Here is an 11,284-nt window from a genome sequence, read left to right on the forward strand (position 1 = left end):
AAATGATTAGATACTTTTCAGATTGTAATAAGGACCGTGAAGTCAATGTGGATATCATAGCTCACATAGCTAGCCCTGAGAGAGAATCGCTTGAGATTTTTTTGAATTCGGCAAAGTACCTAGAGTGATACCTCACTCAAAGAGCCATGCAAGGAACGCTCATCAGTGAGAATCCCCAGCTCATCTTGCAGAAGCTACAGGGAGCTTTCTAGGATGGCCCAGGGAGATAGGAGACACACTACGCAAGACTTTTTCGCAGCAATGATGCTTTTTCCACCAAAGGAGTGCTATGAGCTAGGATATGTCTATGAAACACTTGCAGCTCAACAAGGCGAAAATGGAATGAAGTGGAATTAACTCCTTCTTATATTTATTGGCTTATGTCTCCTGTCAATTAATGCCCTACCACAAACCTAACAATAAAGTACAAAGATATGATGATTCTTCAGGAGCCTTCGAGAAGGGAGTCGTTATGAAAGGTACTACTTAGAACACCACCACAGCCCCAAAGCAGCTCTGTTGAGCTGAATGAAGAGCAGACTTTTGAGATTCTTCTCTAGCCCTCTGGTACACCCAAGCTCAATGGCAACTGAAGAAGAAAGCACATTTTACTGACTCCGGAGAAGACTCTGGTAGAATGTCCAGTCTCATCCCTGAGCAAATCTAACCTACAGGAGTAGAGTGGACAATTCCCACTAAGGGGCTGGTTGTGTTTTCCCCGTCCCCCTTCTTCTGGCATGGGGCCATTATCTTGTGAATTTCTGGATTTATATACAGCGATAGTCTTCAATTCATTATTACCTTAAGAAAAGGGAGACAGGAGGAGTTTGTGAGGGGGGTATGTGTGTGCATGCACATGCACACTGGATTTTTTATGCGCTGAAGATCAACTAGCCAGCATTTGCAGCAAATGAATACCCACCAGGACCAGAAGCTTTTTGTCTTTGAAAGCACTAGAAAAGAAGTGTGATTTAAAAGCTAGAGCAGGAAGCATGGCAATAAGACAACATGTTACATGACAAGAACCAAGAAAGTCAGTGTCTTCAGAGCACAGCCATTTGGTGTCGAGGGAGAGAACACATGGAAGCCATGTGCGGGCTGGTGGAGCTGCTCATCCGCCTGGGAGGTGGGCAGGAAACATCTAAAAGCAGCCTGAGGGGTAAAAACAATACTGAGGAAAGATGCTTTCAAACAGGATCTGTGTGGAAAAGACACTTATCATTTAGCTGTGGATTTCCAGGCCAAGATACTTCCACAGCATATGGTTGCCCACTGGGCTCATGACCCCTGAAACACATACACTCCCAGATCTTTTTATTCTCTCCACCTCATAAATGCAGCCAATCTCTGAAGCACAGTTGCTCTCCTCTGCTGCAAAAGGTTTCAGGAAATGCTAACTCCTCACAAAAAGCTGGTATTTCTCTTGTGATGGAGCACAAGAATTTGCCTAACACTACTTTTAGAATCTTAAATCACAAGAGGAAGATGTCAAAGTTCAACCTCTCTTTTTTTTTTTTAGCATTTAAATTCTCAAAGCTCCTGTTTTAGGACAGTAAGTCACAATCACATCAAAAGATTTATATGGGGCTGGCCCTGTGGCTTAGTGGTTAAGTTCGCACGCAGCCTGGGGTTTGCCAGTTCTGATCTTGGTGCAGACATGCACCACTCCTCACGCCATGCTATGGCGGCATCCCACCTACAAAATAGAGGAAGACTGGTGGCACAGATGTTAACTCAGGACCAATCTTCCTCACCATAAAAAAAAAAAGAAGGTTTATATGTGTTTTGTTACACTTGCTTAAATTCTTTCCAAAGATAAACGAAATAGACATATTCATGATACTCTTTCCTTCACCAAATTTCTGAATATTACTGTTTAAAGTCCTCAGTCATCAATGATATATGTATGTACGTGCAAGCCGATGAGAGTTTGGAATATTATTTATGTTCTCCTAATGGGACTATTAAAGTCTCCATAATTTAGAGTGTGTAGGAAATAGGTCTACAGAACACTTTTATTTTAAATATAGAAGATTTTAAGGGCATAAACAATTTACTCAGTGCACTGGACTGCATTTCTTTGAGTTGTTCTGGTCATTCACGTAAATATGTGTAGCAAGCATCATTCCCTCCATGCATCTTTGATGGGCATATGTCAAAGTAAAATGACCTAGTAGTTCCATTTCTTCCTCCCTTCAAATTACCAATATGACTGGACCATCAAATTAAGCAACTAAATGCCAAATTTTCCTTTTTTTAGATCATGCACAGTTTTGAGTTAGATGAGTGGAAAAACAGTCCTGAAGTCTGAGCTTTTTTTTTTTTATAACAACTTTTCAACAGTTAAACTGCTTTTGGTGAATACGAGTAAAGAAAGTGAGCTCCCAGTCACAGTACATGTTTACAACTAAGTTAAAGGCTCTTAAAAATAGGGTGTTTGATGGTCCACTGCCAAAATACGAACTCGAGCAGCCTGGAGTGCACAGCTAATAATAAAGAGTCAGTGTTACTATGAAAATCTCTGAGACGGCGCTCCAATTCAGCTTTCTCCTTTTTACCAAGAATTTCCCCACAACGACACAGAGATATAAATTTGGAGTTAGAGGTCAAGATGGGAGGGGAGGAAGGCTCGAAACGGTGGAGGTCACTTAAAAACAAAGGAAAACACTGCTGGACTGGGCTCAAAACTAAACTGCAAAACAGCACAAAAAGAGTTCAGCCGCTACCTGAGGACCGCTTTGAGAAAAGAAGAAAATGCTTAGATAACAAAACAGATAACAGAAGTTCAAGGTAAAGGAACTATGTTAGGCATGAAGAAAGCTACGTGTGCTTTCTGTTCAGATTCCTGAAACTAGAATGAACGGATACACAAAGAAAGGAACTATTCAGATCTCCTAGAACTGTCTGTTCTGTGAAGAGTGGAGAACCACAGTGCCCTAGATCCAGTAGATTCTTCTTCCTGCCACTACAAGCCTCCGCTTCAGGTTCTTTGGCCCTTGGAATCCTTGGAGAATCTGATAAAACTATGGAACACGTCCACAGTGAAAATGCATAAATGCCATCACACAAAACTTTGCATTCAGCTCAGGCAGTTCACAAACTCAGGGCGCAGTATCACTTATCTTCTAGGGTAAAAGGAAGCTATTGATAATAAGAAAGCACTTTCCAAGAGACCACAGAACCACTTCATTCCCGGTGCCTCTAGTGGGGCTTGGACATAATAGCTCAATAGATATTTACCAAAAAATGTTTCAAAGGCAGCTTTAGCAGGATTTGATTCCTAAAAGAAAGTTCCGGTGATCTCACTTATGTTTAGGGCATCCTTTGCCTATTTCGACATTGTTTCCTTCCTTGCTTCTACCAAAAATGGATTTCCTTCAGAATACTGATCATGAGTAATGGTATCTCCAGAATTTCCAAATAAGAGAGGGTTGAAGGCAATCTGGTTGCAAGTCAGGGAGGAAGTGAAGCTGAGTTTGCGTTGCACTTTACAAAATACTGAAAAAACCCTCAGTTACCTTAGCTGAGTTCTCAGAGAGAACATAGGTCATAATGTCTTCAAGGAAACTTGCCTTCAAGGTACTTATAATTAACTTATTTAAACCTAACTTTATTCCATAAATGGATATAAAGCTCACTCTCAGTATGATCAGGTCTTGAAGCATTCCTTCATGGGAGGAGTCAACATTTCACCAGGAATACATATTTAAGATCCTCCAGGTTTGGATTCCTGAATCCTGAAGACTCCATCCCAGGGACTCGTCAATCATGCTGCTGTCTCTCTGCCCATGGCAGATATCAATAATGAATCACCATGGCCCTCTTTCCCACTGAGCTTGGACATCACCTTAGAATCCTCCACATAGGGCTTCAGGTGGCTACTACTAACCTACCCTGGCATGCAAGTTGAAACACATTTGTCCCTCACAGATCCTATATGTTCAAGCACTTTCTACCTTGTAAATAACAGGAGGCTGGTAACTGTCTCAAAGAGTAATCTGCGGCCCCCAGGCATTCACGCTGAATTTCATCTGCACCTCAGATGATGAGTTAGTTCTAATCCTTACTGACTTTCAAACATCTTCTTGTACTTGGCTTCCCAATCAGGCCAGGATCACGTGTGAGCTGGAGCCTGATATTACCTGTATAATTACCCTCTCTTGTCTGCAGTAGGAAAACACGACTAGACCCATGGGCAATGGCATCATCCTGCACTGTGCAGACCCCGACTCCACCACTCACAGCTGAATGACCCAGACATGTTCCTTCACCTCAGGCCTCAACTTCCTCATCTGTCAGATGCAAATAAGATTGTACCTACCTCATCAAGTGATTATGAAGATACATGAGTTAACATTCTAAAAACACTTACAAGAGTGCCTTTGTTAAATAGTAATAAATGTGATTTTTAAAAAAATACGTTGAACCAAAAGGTTACCTTGAAGATCAGTGTTTCACATTTGGTGTATGGTACATTTAGTCACAGAAATATAAAGGGTTAGGGTCCTTTAAAAAATTCATGCTCGCCACAGTTTAATTCAACAAACGTTTACCAAATGCTTGCTTACTACATATCTGACACTATTGTAGTCCTTGGGAATACAAAGATAAATAAGGCACTTCTCCACCTTGAAGCAAAATTTCATCAATGATGAAGCCCTGCATTTTCTCCAGGTGATGAGAAAACACCCATCAGCATAAAAAACATATTCGACTCAGACCTGAGTGGATTCAAAATCACTTTTCAGCAAAGAGCTGCAAGGTCTCTCCCTTAAGCTCCAACTAAGATATGCATTCCAAAATAAGCAACAGTAAAGAGAAAAACTTAGACCAATCTTGGTTTCAGAGATGAATCTGCTTCTTTGAGTCAAGATCAAGTTTCTCTTCATAACAACTTTGCAGCCCTCTCTCCCCAGACCTTCGAGTTGACTCACTAAACTGACAAGAAATGAAGATAGCAAAGTGTGGGCTTTCATAAATTCAAAAAGTTTTTTCATCTTGCCTTAAATTCTTACAAATTAATGAATTGAAAAAAAGAAACAAAAAACAAAACAAGACTCTCGTTTTTCAGCCTCCCTTATTCTAGATGTGATGTGCCCTTGGTGTCTGACATCCTCATTCCATTCATGATTGTCATTCTTTCTAGGAGAGTCACTGCTTCAGAGTATGTGTGAGTTGTGCTTCTGAGAGCTCAAGACAGTCAAGGTCCTCATCTTAGATGCAAATTCAGTGATGAATTTGGGGCCCAGTTACTCAACTTTGCCAGCTGTGCGCCCTGCACAGGCCCAGGGGTCAGGAGGGCGGGTGGCTGCTCACTAGTGGAGTTGGCACAGGCCAGTTCAAGCCTCTTACCAGTCTTTAAAATGGGTGTAATAATACTCCAGAGAACAAACAGAGATCATCTGTGTGTACACATTCAATAAACTGCAAATTTGCTATTCAAAAGTAAGATATTATTAGCATTTCTCAGCTTCTCCAAGTCTGTTTCCCATATGTAAAGTTAAAAAAAGCTACGCTTGCCTTATTTATAGCTCACGGTTTCTGTGAGGACTATATGGGTTGTATACATGTTAGATGATATTATGACTACTGGAAACGCCACTTACTGCTTCTGCCTGCCCCTGAGAGTCTGCTATGCCTCCACCTCCTTGTGGTCCTGATGCTAATTTCCTGACCGTTTCTTTTCCGTTTCTACTGTTAAAGAGGGCCAGTATTCTTCTTGTCCTCTACACTTGCCTTTTAGTCATTTCTCTTTAATTCTCAAACCTCAATGATGTCTAACAAAATGATGACAATAGCTCCCAGGCACAGAAGATGCTGACATGACCACCTTCCTCCCTAGAAGCATCAGAACCAGCATTTTGCAGACTGTGGCCAAAGCAGCACAGAGCCTGGAATGGGGAAGACCACTGTGCAGGCAGCTGTCCAGGTTCAGAGCAGGCACTGGCAAAGGAGCCCATCTTCTAGCTCTGAGGGTAGTCATTTGTTTACGGTTATCACTTGCCACTTCCCAGAGTGTTTCCCAGATTTGCTTCCTTTTAATTAAGCCAAATCAATCTCCAATCAGCCACATTAAAGAACAAAGAGCTGTGCATTACTGTATCACTAGTTAAATTTATCTCATTCCTTTGTTTGTTTACTCTCCATCCTTTCCCCTTCCCATTAAAATGGCAAACTCCATCAAACGAGCACTTTGTCTCTCCTGTGTGGCCCAAGAGCCTAAAACATGACCCAGCATACAGTAGGCTCTCAATATATATAACTTCTATTCCTTCATCCTTTTCCTTGCACCAGTGTTTCTACTCATGAGAGACTGGGCTTTAGAGTTTCAAACTGGAAGGAATCTTAGGAGATCATCATGTCCCTGTATCTTTCAAATGTTTGCAGCACTGAACCATGTTTTTCATCACACATAGATATATAGATATGCCTTAATATATATATATATGTTTTTTGTTAGTGCTGTCGAGTAGATTCTGACTCCTAGCAACTCTGTGTACAACAGAGCTTAACCCTGCCCAGTCCTTCCTTTTGCGCCATTCTCTCACCTTCCAACGCTCTATCAGACAATGTTCTGCTGCTATTCATAGCGTTTTCACGGCCAGTTTTTTCAGAAGTGGATGGCCAGGTCCTTCTCCCTAGTCTGTCTTAGTCTGGAAGTTCCCCTGAAATGTGCCCACATGGATGACCCTGCTGGTCTTAGAAATATCAGTGGCGTAGCTTTCGGTATCACAGCAACATGCAGCTGCCACAGTATGACAACGACAGACCAGTGGTGTGGTTCCCTGACCAAGAAACAAACCCAGGCTGCAGTGATGAGAGCACCAAATCTTAACCACTAGATCACCAGGTAGATATGCCTTAGTGTGATTAAAAACTAGCGTTTATATACATAAAGTTATATCCTTTAATCATACTTAGTGAGATTAAAAACATTGTTTTATATATATAATGGATAGTTAAACAGGAAATGAAGACCTTGGAAGCCCACCATGTGTTCCTCCATCTCTCTTTCCTGCTTCCATCCCTGAAAGACCCATACAATATCTCTAGTTTAAAAGCCATTGATCTGGTCATTCACTCAACAAATATTTATTGTGGATCCACAATATTTCAGAAACTGCTAAGGCCCGGGGATAGATGTCGTGAACAAGACTGACGAGGTCCCTGGTCTCATGGAACTTATATTCCAGTGGGGAAAGATAGGAAATGCAAAAATAAACAAGGAGTCAAGATAAATTCAGACAGTGATGAAAGTTATGAAGACAACAAAACCTCTGTGATGGGATAAAGTGAGGAAATGGGATAAAGAGGAAAGAGAAAGAGAGATCAATCACGTGTGCCTACATTAGTTAGGGCAGCCAGGGAGGTCTCACCAAGGAGGTGATATTTGAGCCGAATCCTGCATGACAAGAATAATCCAGCCAAGCGAAGTGCTGAGGAATCCAACCCTTCTGGGTTACAGATGGGGAAACTCAGAAGGAGGAGTGACTAGCCCCAAGGTCACCCTACTAGTTAGCAAAGCTTGGACCAGAATGGAGGTCTCCTGTCACTCCACACTTAACCATTGTGATAGAATGTTCTCTTTTCAAGTTTCTGCTGTTTGGCACACTCTTGTCTTCTTGAGCAATTTCCTTTAAAACTGATCTTCTTTCTTATATTCTTTAATGCATTTCCTCATTTCTATTTTCTCTATAAAGTCACCCATGTAACCAACTTGTGTCTTTATATACTAAAAATAACCATGGTAAACAAAAGGCTTGTGTATTTGTGTAATGGGGATTTGGGGGCATTTTTCTTTTTTTTTAAGATTGGCACCTGAGCTAACTTCTGTAGCCAATCTTCTTTTTTTTCTTCCTCTTCTTCCCAAAGCACCCCCAGGACATAGTTGTATATTCTAGTTGCAGGTCCTTCTAGTTGTGGCATGTGGGACGCCGCCTCAGCATGGCCTGATGAGCAGTGCTTTGTTGGCGCCCAGGATCCGAACCAGTGAAACCCTGGGCCATCGAAGCAGAGTGTGTGAACTTAACCACTCAGCCAAGAGGCTGGCCCCTAGCGGGCATTTTCTAAGCAAAAGTAAGACCTAATCTATTGGAAAAGAAAGGCAACTTGTTTTCCTTTATCTTAGTATTTTTAAAAAGAAAAGCCATGTTGCATAGCATAATACTAACACATTTTCATCTAAAAATCCAAAAACCCTTAACAGAAGAAAAGCTAAGGAGCTTAGAAGTTACCAGAAAAAATGTCACCATCCCTATGGCTCTAGTCTAACAGACAATGAAGCTGAGTGTGTCTACCCTTTGAAACAAAACAAAGTGACAAACACGACCAAATGACCCTTTTGGCTTCCTGCTAGTTACATCTTGCTTTGCGAAAGAAAACGTACAGTGCTGGCCTGGAGCCTAAGATGTGATCCACAGACCCCAAAGATTCTAGGAGTCGTAAAAATGCAATTTGAAGAGCTGTACTCTAACTAAATCAAGAGATAGGGAGGGAAGGGACTGTCCTATCAAAGAAATTCTCTAGATTTAATATTTGGTTGGGTAAATTTTCCTTTGTTGGTTTGTGGGGAGCAGATCCTGTGCACTTCTTTTTTCCAGTTCTACTAAATCCCTAAACAGATCTGAGTTTTAAGGGCTTAGGGCTACCCTTGGGAAATAGGTGATTACACTCTCTGCTTAGGGTTTTAGTGATGAGAAAAAAAAAAAAAAAAGGCAGTGGATTGAATTCCCCTCCCCCAGGCCAATTTCTTAGTGATTCTCTTTTGTAGTTCCCCCTTTAAAGTAGAAACATATTTAAAAAATGAAGTGGTGACACATATAAAATTCCATCCATTAATTTCCACATTTCAATTGTTATATGTATATGAAACAGAGAGACAGAGAGAAAAGCAGATGGAGAGACCCATGTATACAGCTAAAATGCTAGTCAATTCCGGAGGAACGAAGGGTTTACAAGAATATCTCCCTTTTCATTTCATATTTCATATTTTATATTTTATATTGCATGCAGCTCTTTCACAGGGGCACTCAACTGGGAATCTTTGCCCACAGAAATGCTGTAAGTGCGGTTGAGAGGATCCCTCTAAAAATAAATTTAATGAATCAAACTCCAGTCCTACAACTGCGTTTCTCATTCTGGAACCCTAAACTCCAACAAACAGCGTCAGATATGGAGCGATTTGTTCATTCCTTCCAAGAAAGGTGTTAAGCAATTAATATGCCTGTGCGTTTTCTCTTCACCACAGCCGGGCCTCGTTCTCCAGATTCCTTCAGACCCTCCTCACTAGCACTTTCTATAAAAAACAAAACATTCCCACCCTTGTCACCTCTCTTTCTTTTGATTCTGCCAGATATATTTATGGAGAGAATGAAGTTTGAGAAACAAAAGCAAAATTATCAGGGAACTTATTCCAAATAAATCAACCCAAAAAGGGCCCCAGAGGTGATCCAAGCCACTCACCAAGTGCCTCTCATTGTTTTTCCAAGAAGCAAACTAAATAAAGGTAAAAAGACTTAACTAAACTGCAGTACTAGTTAGTATCAGTGGGAGCAGTAGGACCCTCAACACCCAGTTCCCAGGCCAGGACTCTCTTATTATATCACTAATGGGTATACTAAGTATAATATAGTATCACCGCATTGCTCCCTCTGTTTATTCACTTATTGTGAAGTGTAAGATGAAAGAAATGAGGCGCTTAGAGTTATTTGCTACCAATGAAAGGTGACAGAGTTTAGAAACACTGCTCTTCAAGACAGAATATGCTTACTCTTTCCCCTGCATGCTGTACTAGCTAGCAAAGTCTTCTATGACCTAGAAGATCGAATGCAATTACATTGCCCATATATATTTGCTATGCTGTTTGACTCTCCCAAGGGCAGCATAACAGTAGAAGGGGAGTGACATCTTTATGAGGTTAACCCTTTTCTATTTTAAGGGGAGACTACTAAAGGCAGATGTGTTCCCTGGAGCGTAACAAGAATGCTGGAAATTTGGTAGTTAGGAGGAATGACAGCACCAGGCCATCATTGGGGGGGAAAAATAAATTGTTGTTCAGAGAAACAGTGAGCTGTGGAAGCCTATGAGAATGCTGATGTGCATGAAGTGAAAGTGAGATGACAAAGGAAGGGGGGCTCGAATTATAACAAGTGAGAAGAGACAAAGAAAGAAGCAAGGAAGCTAATGTTTGTTAAGCTCTACCATGTGCTAGACAACGTGCTAGGTTGGTTCATGTATTATCTTATTTAATCCTCACAACCTTTTGAGATAGTCTGTATTATCATGAAAAGCAGAAAATGAGTCTCAAGATGTTAAGTAACCAGTCCTGGGGTAACACACCTAAAGAGGTGGAACCATCTTCCATGCTAAGGTTTTCCAGCTCTAATTTAGCAAACCTTTGCTAAGTTACAAACCACTCCAAAAACTTAGTGGCTTAAAACAATGATGTAATATTTCCCATGATTCTCTAGGTTGGCTGGGCAGTTCCTCTGCTTACTCACTCATGTGGCTGCATTGAGCTAGAAGATTAGATGGCCCAAGATGGCCTCACTCTTGTGTTGGCAGTTGGTGCTGTTTAGAAGCAAGGGCACCTTGGTTCTCTGCAGCTGGACACTCATCCTCCAGTTAGCTAGACCAGCTTATTTATATGGCAGTCTCGGTGTTCCAAGAGGGCTTCTTTTTTTTCTTTTAACCACTTTATTGAAGTATGATTGACACATAAAAAGCTGTGCATATTTAATGTATAGAACTCTGTGAGTTTGGGGATAGATATACACCCATAAAACCAACACCACCATCAAGGCCACAGACATATCCATCACTTCCCCAAATTTTCTCCTTCCCTTTGTTATTATTATTATTATTACATTTTTTTGTGTGGTAAGAACACTAAACATAAGATTTATCGTCTTAACAAATTTTAAGAGGGCTTCTTAAAGCCCATTCTCTGAAATAGCACAATGTCATTTCTGTCACATACTCTTGGTTAAAACAAGTCACAAAGTCATTCGAGATTCAAGAGGGGAAATAGCATCCACTTTTTGATGGGAGGAGTGGTAAAGTCACATTATAAAGGGGCAGGTGGGATGGAAGGAATCACTGTGATCATTTAAAAAACAATCTACCATAGGCTCTAAAGTCCATGCTCCTTCCAGTACCAAAACTTTAATAAAAACCCCAAATTGTTCCTAATTGTTCTTTTTATAGGTTTATTAAAAATCCTTAATAAAAAGACTACTTTTTATAACCTGGAATAGATGTCAGAAAACTTGGGTTCTAGTCTTAC

The 11,284-nt window shown here is 40.9% G+C and overlaps 1 protein-coding gene across 2 annotated transcripts in view; it reads right to left on the reverse strand.

The window, feature by feature from the left end:
- MAML2 (mastermind like transcriptional coactivator 2) overlaps positions 1 to 11,284 on the reverse strand; it is a 334,322-nt gene that overhangs the window by 311,440 nt on the left and 11,598 nt on the right. The gene's annotated exons all lie outside the window — the stretch shown is intronic.

The sequence above is a fragment of the Equus przewalskii genome, chromosome 6 (assembly GCF_037783145.1).
Source record: "Equus przewalskii isolate Varuska chromosome 6, EquPr2, whole genome shotgun sequence".
Classification (NCBI taxonomy): Eukaryota; Metazoa; Chordata; class Mammalia; order Perissodactyla; family Equidae; genus Equus; species Equus przewalskii.